This window comes from Tiliqua scincoides, chromosome 2 (assembly GCF_035046505.1).
Source record: "Tiliqua scincoides isolate rTilSci1 chromosome 2, rTilSci1.hap2, whole genome shotgun sequence".
Classification (NCBI taxonomy): Eukaryota; Metazoa; Chordata; class Lepidosauria; order Squamata; family Scincidae; genus Tiliqua; species Tiliqua scincoides.
This window is the reverse complement of record NC_089822.1, coordinates 118,745,900-118,757,072: the sequence shown is the minus strand read 5'-3', so window position 1 is coordinate 118,757,072 and position 11,173 is coordinate 118,745,900.

The following is an 11,173-nucleotide window of genomic DNA, read 5'->3' as shown; positions in this document are numbered from 1 at the left end:
TATGCACTATTTCCTGTGTTGGGGAGGCATTCTTGGAGGTCTCCTCTAGGGAGGTTTTAGTTCCCTTACCTAGGGGCTGCATTACAGTTGCCCCAGTGCTGGAAAGTTGGATAGGATTGGGCCCCAAATCCCTCATTCTTTTATGCAAATCAGTGGGTAGCCATTGGGACAGGCACTCCTGTTTAACCTAGTAGCCAGGTTTGTTGTGAGAATTACGGTATAGCAGCAAGTCTGTGGCCAGGGTGAAGGTTAATCATCTCTCCCCCATGCTTCTCCAAATTGCCTCTCCCCAAAACTGGTCATCCCCCCCCCCCCAAAAAAAGCTGCATTTGTGGTTTAGTTATATGAGCATGTGCATGTAATGTGTGGTTCTTGCCCCTGACAAAAAAGCCATAAACAAGATAGAAACAGAGAGGTATGGATTTCTGCCTAGAAACATTTTCACAGGTTCAAGATTCCTGCAGAATGAGTACAATCACCTAAAGATAGCTCACTGCAATGAGAAATGAAAAATCAGGGCCTCCTAATTGTTAACTAATGAGTGACTAATCTAGATAGGATACCAACTCTTCTTCCCTTTCAGTAGTTCAGCTAGAATTCCAGTCCTTCATATCTATAAAGAACTTGGGCAGCACATTTACACAGGATCTTAGAATTGAAACATGGCACAAAACTAGAGATTATTCAGCTTTCTAGGCAACCAGCTAAACAAATCAGAAACTACCTGGGCTACTCTAGGGATTATCACACAGGCAGATACTGTACCATAGTGATATAGTCTAACCCAGGGGTGTGAAACATAAGGTTCCTGTGCCGAATGCAGGCCCTGGAAGCAATTTATCTGGACCTTATTATATTGGGTTTTCCTAACATGATAATTGGACTTCATCATATCTTGGAAATATGGACAAGATTTGCACATTTTCTCTTCTGTCATTTGCAGCCAATAAGTTTCTATGTGAAAACAAAGTGCTTATTTCTAGCCATCAACTGCTGAATGATGTCACTTTCTGCTGAATGATGTCACTTCTGGCCCTCAGCAGGCAGCATGAATGCTAACTTCAGTCCTCTGTATGAAACATGTTTGACACTCCTGGTCTAACCTAATGCAGGCTTTCACCAAATGCAGAATCATGTACAATGAAATACGCAGAGGAAGAGCAACCAAACCACTGCCAACCATCAAATATTTTATTTATTTGCCATATTGATATCTTGCCTTTCTCTCCTGGAGGCGACCCAAAGCAGTACAACACTGCTTGTACCACTCACTTCAAACTAGGCCTATGAAATTCAGGGCCTAATCTTATTCAGTATGCGCCAGCTTACTGCTGGTGCGCACTGTAGCAAACATGCCGTAAGGCAAAGGTCCCCTTCTCCTGAGGAGCTGCTGTGCTGCCCACTGAACACGCAGGATGCAGCAGCAGCCATTTTCAGTGCCACTGCAGCTTTGGGCGCTTGGCAGCTCAGGACTGGGCTGTCAGGGGGCTGCAGACAAGTGAATTTGTGGTGTATGCCCATCATTCTTCATTCTGTCTGATGCTGAGTTTGCACTCTTTAGCAGGAAATAACAGCTGATCCCATGCCTATTTCTTCACATGGAAGCCCTAACAGGTTCAGCAAATTTACTCCCAAGTGCAGATACACAGGGTTGCATCCACAGTCTCACCCATGGCTACAGGATTTACTTTTGAAAAAAACAATATGAATAGAATTAGGCTGCAAGAAATATTTTTGTGTAACTGTCTTCACCCCACCCCCTACATTATTATTAATGTTTATTAGATATTATAATTATATGATTATAATTATATATGTTAATATGATACAATATAATTTAATTATATATTATAATTTAATATATAATATAATATTTACATATGCAGTGGAATTCATTATCCTCAGGTGCCCAAACCTGCATGTTGGACCCACACGGACCCTTCAGAGGTGACTGGAGATAGCTCCAGTCTCCCCAGCCCTCAGAACACCTACTAAGGCCTTTGGGAGTTAACTAAAGCTTTGGGAGTTAACTAAAGTTAACTAAAGTTCAAGGTTCAAATCAGAAATCTCTAACAAATATGTCAAGAAGAGTGTTTGCCTGATTCTGATGTGATGGTATACTGCAGGGGTCTCCAAACCCCAGCCTGGGGGCCAGGTGCGGCCTGCGACAAGCCTCTATCCGGCCCTTGGAACGCCTCTGGTCCCCTGCAAGCATCAGGCCCACTCAACCCAATGTGACCAGAGCCGTGCTCCAGTTACATCTGGAGGGTGTTCTGAGGGCCAGGCCCTCAGAATACCTTCTAAAGGCCTAAAAACATCACTTCCTGGCTTTCCTGAAAAACCAGAAGTGATGTTTTTGAGGCTTTCTAATGTAGTTATTTAAATTTTATATTTAAAATTTATTTATTTTTCTGGCCCTTGATACCATGCAAGATATTTGATGTGCCTCTCTGGCCTAAGAGTTTAAAGACGCCTGGTATACTGCAATGCTATAGGCCACCACTAAGGAAGATCCCCCTCACCTGCATAACTTGTACTTTTTTCAAGCCTAAAATGGCATTGGCTTGGAAGGGGCCACCTCTTTTCCATTCTCAGCCCATCAGAGGTAATTGCAATCAGCTGTGCTCCCTTACCTGAGTGGGAGGTATAAAAAGTCTCTGCTGGACAAGCTTGGTTGTTCCTCTTTCTTTCCCCAGCAAAGCACCTTCTGGGAGGGCCAGGAGGTAAGAGATCTTGAGGCAAGTTGTTTATTGGGTGAATGTTTCAGTTAAATGCTGGTGCCTTTACAGGCCCTTTCTTCAGTACCTCTTTGAGTAGCTTCTTCTCATGTGTTTGTGCTCTCTCTCTCTCTCTCTGTTTCAAAAGACTGTTCCTTTCTTCATTGTTCCTGCATGAAATGTGTGTTGGCTGAAGTTGCTTCAAGGATTGCTTGTAACATGATCCCAAGTATGTCCTGCTCAGAAATAAGTACATCTTCTTCAGGGTGACTTCTTTCTTAGTGAGAGTACTGGGGGGCCTTATTCCACCCTGTTTCATATTTGGGGTTGGATTTAGACAACTAGACATTTGTAGCAGGCTAAATGTCTTGACAAGGGATGAGAAAACTCTAGCACTTTACATAGCTGAATGAATCTCTGCTAAGGCAAACCTGTAGTAGTGAAGGCCCCTCACCAATGGTGGGTGCTAATGATGAGGGCATAAGCTGGGACTGTGGCTGAAGAAGGGACTGAATGCTGGCCTTTAATGTCCTGCATGGCTAGGCCTTGACTTTTTCCCCCTTGCCCATTGACTTCAAACTCTTACCTTGGGCCCTTGTTTCCTTCCTTTGGCCCTAATCTCCTGTAGCTGTGTAATGGAGGGGTGTTCCCTTGACACTGGTAGTTGCTATTTTGTTGCTGCCACTTAAGTGCACAACTAAGCAGTGATGTGGTGTGAAGTAGGAAGGAAGTCTTCTGAAGGTGTTCTTAAAAGACAGTTCAAACATAAGGGGCTGCAACAGAAGATGGAGTTTGTGGAGCAGAAGCCCTTCAGATGGTTGAAACTGGGGAGTGAAGGGGTAAGAGCTTAGCAGGTTGTGATTGGTAAGAAGGAGCAAGATCATGGAGGGCTTCTGAAGGGAAGGGCAAGGAGCTTCTGCTAGATCCAGGAAGCTGGTGAACAGGACAATAAGATGAGTGCTTTTGTGGCAGCAGCATGCTGAAGTATGTTAAAGGGACAGAGCAGCAGGGCATGAACCAGTCTTTATTGAGGGGGCAGAGATTGGATTCTTAAGTACTGGGGAGGGAGAAATTGCATGGTTTGGAGACAGGCTGAGCATGACCCATCCATGGCAAGCCTCACTGGCCTAAAAAGAAATGGGGCATGCAGACCTGATTGTATGCTCTGATATTGGGTGGTCCATGCACAGTGACAAAAGCCTGCTGGGCATCTTGGAGTCCTGGCAAATACCCCAATAAGCAAGCCCCTCTGAACCTGGCCCTGCTCCACAGGATGGCACTGCAACTCCATGGGTGGGTGGGTGGGGGGAACTGTACATGGTGCTTGGAGCATTATTGGCTCTGTTGAGTACTGTAGTTCATTGCGTAGTGGGTGGGATAGGGTGTCAGTTTGCAGGGCCATGATCCAGCTGCTGCTGAATAAAAAAGACTAGCTCATTGGGGCTGTTACTTTAAATACACAGGTCCAATCATGTTATACATGGACTTCTTTTACACAAATTTGATTCAACACGAATGGCCACTGCAAATGAGAAGGAATGTGCTGATCCCTGGAGAAGGGGAAAATGCATCTCTTTAAAATTGCAGTTTAAAAAACTGCTTTTTACTGTTGCAGAGACAGTCATGCAAGTGATTACAGGTATAACCTAATTATCCACAGGTCTTTATATCTCAACATTATGAGTACCCTTTAAATTAAAGGAAAACAGTCCTTTAACAATACTCTCATTAATGCAAGACAAGACAACCTGCTGACAATCTATCAATCATTCTTGCTCCAGCTTCACTCCTTCCTTTCCCCCTGAGCACCTGAAGGAAGGCTAAATGGCAGCTATTATCACCTTCTCCATTCTTTCCCCCTTGCTGGGGCTCCTGGAGGAAAGGGAGGGATTGCTGCCTCCTAGTGAAGCCTTAGCGCCTGGAGAGAGACTGATTGCCTCTGTGTGCTTTTCAAAAGGTCAGCAAGGTTGTTTTTAAATCACTGCCGCAAAGAGACTTTGGCTGCAATCCTAACCACACTTTCCTGAGAGTAAGCCCCATTGAACAAAATAGGACTTACTTCTGAGTAGACCTGGTTAGGATTGTGCTCTTTGTTCTTTAAATTGATTTGATTTCATGGTTTTTGCCATCTACCTGAGTCCTGGGAACAATGAGACTCAACCTGTAGTGTGTACTTGGCTGAAGGATCTGAATAATGCATTATAATAGACATAACATGATGCATGCATCTCTTTCTAGCTTGCTGCTGACTGGCTATCAGGACCACAAGAACTTTCAGCATGGTAAGCGCAACATTGTCTGGAGAATGGAGCTGTGTAACTAGTCTGAATTTTTTTTTTTTGCATTTTGCTTGAAAAACTGCCTCTGGAGGGAGTAACTAGAAGTGAAGAGGGAAGGCCACCTAACTGTTTTCCTGGATGCCCATGGTTCCCAAACTTTTTTCAATGGCAACTCCCTTGATCTACTAGGCCAGGGGTGCTCAATAGGTGGATCGCGATCTACCGGTAGATCGTGAGGCAAAATGAGTAGATCGCGGAGTGCCGACCCCCCCTTCAGGTGCTCTGGGAGGAAACGCCTGGAGTAAGCCCCATTGTACTCAATGGGGCTTACTCCCAGGTAAGTGTGGCTAGGATTGCAGCCTCACAGCCTAATCCTAGGCATGTCTACTCAGGAGTAAGTCCTGTTATACTCAGTGGGGCTCAAGGTACACCAACATACATTGTACACATAAATGTTATATGTTATGATGGCGCAAACATTGTAAAAAAAACTCTGGTAGATCTCCGGGCCTTGCTGGGTTTCAAAGTAGCTCTCAAGCCAAAAAAGTGTGAGCACCCCTGTACTAGGCAATTTCTCAATTATGCCTCCTATACATTGTGTAGGGTGGTGGGTTTTTCTCAAGGATTTTTCAACTGGTGGTTCCCTTGATCTACTGGGCCATTGGCCATGACTCTCCATTAGGGCTGCCTTGAGGGGCGTACCTACTGGCATACCTGGAGGGGGCAAACAGGGCAAAAGCTGACCCTCTGGGGATGCCTCCTCGAGCCTCGCCCACCTGCTGCTGCCCATTTGCCTTTTTTTCCTTAAAGGGAGAAAAGCTGGCAGCTCCACCAGCTTCTATCCCTTTAAGAAAAGCCTACTCCTGAAGGAGGAGGGGCACCCAGGAGTGCTGTGGAGAGGCAGCAGAGAAGCTGCCTCTCAGCTGGACTGGGCTGCCCCCCTTCCTCCTCCTTTATAGGAGAGGAAAGGCGCACCCTAGATAGGCAGTGTGTTGGGAGATGCAACTCCCAGTGTGCTGAAGCTCTAGGGTGCCCATCTCCTATCCTCTGGAGGAGGGGAGAGGGTGTCCTAGAGAGGCAGCGCAATGGGAGGTGCATATTCCAACATGCTGCCTATCTAGGGCACCCCTTTCTTTTCCTCCTATAAAGGAGGAGGGGAGAGGGGATGGCCCAGTCCTCAGAGTCGGAGGAGGAAGCAACATGTGCTCCCTCTTATTTTGGAGGAGACACATGCTGCTACCTGGTCCCCTGTGGAGCCTTCTGCACAGTTTGTAAGCAGCGCAGAGTTCTCCATTGCAGCGGTCTGGGGCTGCTTCAAGCAGCCCCAAACTGCTCCAATGGAGACCTCCACACAGCTTACAAGCGGCGCAGAAGGCTCTGTTGGGGCCTCGGGTTCCTCCTCCGTTCCCTTTTTTAAAAGGGAACGGAAGAGGTAGCTGCACAGAAGTAATTGTGGTGATGGCGATGTCACTGTAATTCCAGGTCAGGGGCAGAAAACAGGGTGTGGTGGTGGAAAATGGGGGGTTGCCTTGGTGCTGGGACCCCCAGGAACGGTGCTGCTGTGGGGTTTTTTGCAAGAAGCCCATGGCTTCCCTGGTTGGTTTCTGCTGCTCCCTGGACAGCCAGGGCTCATAGTCTGGGAACCACTGCTGTATGCCCTCAACTTGTGCCTGGCATACTTTGATTCTAGGGCCCATGCTTTCAGGCTGAGATTCAGGCCTTCCAGGAAGATTAATCTGATGTGTGTTGTGTACTGTGCCTTTTAAAAGGCAGGCTGAAAGTTGCGTGCAAGGCTTAGCAGTCTTGACTGCTTCAGAAGCTTTGTTGAGTGCTTGGGCCTGGAATTTGGATACCTCTGTTGCAGAAGGATTTAAGCTGATCATTTTGGTTGGCTGTACAATGTGACTGGATGAACAATAAACAGTTGTTGGAAGGGTGGAGTGCAGCACCTCTTTCATTAGCAAACCTATTGGTGAGATTGTTTTAACTGGCAATATTGCACTGGACACCAGGTACACTTGGTCCAAGTGACACAAACAAATTTATTTATAGCAAGAAGCTATGCAGGGCTTCAGTCAGTAATGGACCTGGCCCCCATGTCAGCCCAGGGCACAGGTCTGCAACATGCGCACGCCCCCCTCCGCATCACACTGCCCTGGGATACTTACATGGAGCTTTGTGAGACACTCAACACACTCAAAAAGCCTTCTGGTGTGAAGGTACAGGGGGTACAGTACAGAGGTGCCCCATATCTGCAGATAACTGAATTGGGTCTAGCCCCCACAGTGCCCACCCCTTCTGGAACTTCCCCAGGTCTCCCAATGCCTTATAAGGCATTGAAGACATCACTTCCAGTTTCTCAGTGAAACTAGAAGTTCATGTTATTTCTGTTGCCAAGCTCTGTCTGAGTCCTGCAACATCCTCTGCTTCTGCTGAGCTCAGAAGCCCTTCCGAAGATAAGGGGAGTGGGGGGGATGGCCTCCAAACCACCTTTGCCTGTATCCATGGTTTAAGCTTTCTATGGGATGGGGGTTCCAGAATGGAAGCCCTGTGGATAATGGGGCATGCCTATACTTCTGGTTTCCAAACCTGAAGTAATGTTTTAAGATTGTGCCAGAAGGCTTTTCTGCATAACCAGCGCCTGAAGGACAGGCAGTGCATAGGCAGCAGTGGTGGAGGCATGGCAGGCAAGGCACATGGGGCTTTGCCTCCCCTCCCCGGGTCTACCCACTGTCTTCAGTTTTTAAAGACAAGCAGAAGGTGGGTGGTGCATGGAGAGACTATAGAAATCTACGTGGACATGATTAATTGTAATTAGCTCTCATCTATTTCCTCAGTTCTTCTTTCAGAGAGTCTCTGAAGGCCTGGGCCAGCTTGAAGCCTATGTGGATGCAGAGGAGGGAGTAGCTTTCCAGATGGACAACAAACTGATCTGGGACTGCTTGGGTGGACGTATAGACTGGGCCATTAAGGGTCTGCTTGAAAAGACAAAGTTCAGCAAGTTTCAGATCATCCTTCTGCCTTCAGGAAAGGTTATGCTGAAAGATTGGATGGGAAAGTTTCTTGCCCCAAAGCCTGTAGGTGCAGAGCCCCACACCTATCCTGTCCTTGAGGTTCCCTACTCAGATGATGCATCCCTCCAGTTTGAAGTCTTTTACAGAGACAATAAGGTAGCTTTTCGGGCCTTTAATGGGCTCTTCCTGACCAGCATTTACAGAAGCTTCTACACAATTGAAGCAGTCAAAGCTGTTGCCGATGATAGCTGTTGTTTCCGACCAATGATTGGTGACGTCCACAGCCCAAAGTTTAGAATACTAAGAGTGATCACTGATGACTTATCAGGAGTGAAATGCTACCCCTGTGTCATAATGAAGGCGAAATTTTTCAACAGCACTGATGTACCGCGGCCTCAAGACTTTTCTTTGATATGGAAGACCACAGTTACGGACAAAACTACCTGGAAACACCTCTGGGGGCTTGGTTTGGCTAATTCACGTAAAATCAGACTTGCTGGCATGAAAGTCACACTGAGCTACACAGAGGACAATGAGAAGACTGTCTCTGTGACAAGAAACATATATGAAAAACAAAGAAGGGAGATAGTGATGCCTCCCAAAAGTGTGTGTACAGCTAGCCTTATTGCAAACAAATGTGACAATGCTGTTTTTCGATTCAAGGCCCTCATTCGCAAGGTGAAATCTAATGGGGATGCGGTGAGCCTGCGTGAGCAGGGTACCTGGACAGGGCTTCTATATCGTGATGTTTATGTGGCTGTTGAGATAGAGCAATTTCCTAATCGGCAGTTAGGCATGGTCCGGAATCCTGCTGCATGTACCATCATGTGAAGCTGCAGGACTAATTGTGGTATAGGGTTGAATGTAGCCCTCATTTCCGAGGAAACACCTCTGCTGGAATTGCATACTTTCCTAGCATTGTCGCTTGTGTGATGCTCTGTTTAAGTCTCTTCTGGTCAAGGCTGCTGGAGACTCTGTCCTGGGTTCTCTAGCAACATTTCTCCTTCCAGGTTCAGGGCTTGCAGTGACTACCTCTTTTATGTGGAGAGCTCTCTTTGTCTTTTAGCAAAATACACACATTTAAATAAAGTTGCAATCTTTTAGAATGTCTTGTTACTTTTTGTGGATGGGGAGGGGATGACTCATGGCAAGATTAAAGGTTTATCTTGAATAATATCAAGTTTAAATGAAGTTTAAAAAGTACTTAAGGAACCCATGTGATCTTGTTGTGCTTGCAGTATATGGTATTGTTGGCTGGGGTACACCTTTCATCCTATCTCTTGGTCCACTTAGGGGGCAATCCTGGGTTGCTCTTGGGTCCATGCAAATCTCTTGTGCTGGCCTAGCAGGGTTGCAAATGTGCTATAAAGCACATTTGTGCCTCCTCTGAGGTGCACTGGAGCATGGAGGTTGCATCCAGCCTCTGTGGCAGCTTCTCCTGGGTAAGTTGCATTGGCTGAGCTTGGCTGATGCAGGGGTCTGGGGAGGAGGAGATGGGAGAGAGGAGTTTCAGGTGGGGGAGGGAGGGAGAGAGCCCCTAGTGCAAGTCCAAGGAAACCTATTGGGGCTGCAGTGGCTTACCCCTTACCTCTGGCTGAGCCACTTCAGGGCCCTATCCTGCACTGGATACAGCACAGGCCTCTTGGCCTGTTGTCATTGGCAACTGCATATATTTTAAGACAAGGGAAGGGGCCAATGACAGTGCAATGATCAGAGGGATTTTAATAGGTGGTACAAAGTTTCATTTGGGCCCCTTCCCAAAGAGGGAGGGGTTCAAACAGGGTGGGGGTGGACAGAATGGGGGGTAAAACAGGCATGGGGAAAGTGGCCATAACCAGAATAGTCTTGGGAGCCTAAGTCTACCAGTCTTCCCGATTTAGAGCTCAGGTCTGCCTGCCTGGTGCTGGCCGTACATGGAAACTAGATACATACTAGTTATATGGAAAACCAAGCACACTCCTAAGTCTCTCTAAAATCTTTCAAATATAGAAAATCATTGCAGGCGATTAGAATCATTGTATTTAGGCTTGCATGATAATGGAAAGTGTCCTGTGTACACCAAAACCAACTTCTGTAGCAGCTATAGTCCTGCAGCAGTGTGGCTGAGCTCCTCTATACACCTTCATGGTCAGAGCATCCACAAGCCAAAGAATTATTATAGCAGGTCAGTTTCCTCCCAGTTGTGATGCTGTTAAGGAATGCATGCATTCCTGAGCCTGGTGTGTATAGCTTGTGGCAGCAGTCGCTGCCATGTGCCCATGGTAATGTCCCAGCATCCCGCATGGGCAGTTAGTCTGGGTGAGATTGGAAAATGTAAGATCCCAGGAAATTTTTGGGCCCCCTCCTTTGTCTCCTAGGCCCCCTTTCTAAACCTGGGCCTGGGTACAAATTGCTGCTTTACCCCCCTCTGCCCTGCTGATCAGGCAGCAGGACAAATGCGTAAAGGAGCTCCCCCTTTTCCCCCCAATGTGTATAGTCCTAGCTCCATCTTGGTTTTCAGAGTCAGGCAGGACCTCTGTCCTATAAAGACAGAGCTGAAGCTATCAGGAGGGAAGGCTGTGATGCTGTGGGCATCTGAAAACCTTTTGAAGGTCATGCAATTTTGGGTGCATGACTTGCAATGCACAGCATTTTTGTCCTGCCTGCATGAAGTTATAATTGCCTAGGAGCCATGCCCACTAGGCGATCCATTCCTGTCTCTAGGTGAAGAAGTCTCTGAGCTTGAAACACACCTTACTTTTTTTTACTTCATTTAAACTTGATATTATTCAAGACTAACCTTTAACCATCTTGCTACTCCTTTTGTCTCTGAGACCTCTGATGGATGAACCATTAAAGACACATGCAAACCCAGTCAAGTCCAGGAAGCTCATGCTGCATACCTAAAGAGAAGCTAAAATGCCTTTGTTTACTTTATGGCAAGTCAGATAACTTCCCCTGCTCTGGAAGCAAAAAAGAGCCAGTTGTCCCTCCAGCAAGATGTGCCTTTTGTGTTTCTCTCCTAGTAGAAATCTCCCTTTTGAAGGGGCCGTCTTCCTCCCTAGCAAGATGTCCACACCATGTTTTTTAGGTTTCTCCTCCATTTTGGGTCTTGTCAAAGAGCACCATTTTGCTCCGTCTGCTCTGAATCTTGGAACTTTGCAGCCCTGCCCTTGCTGCTTAG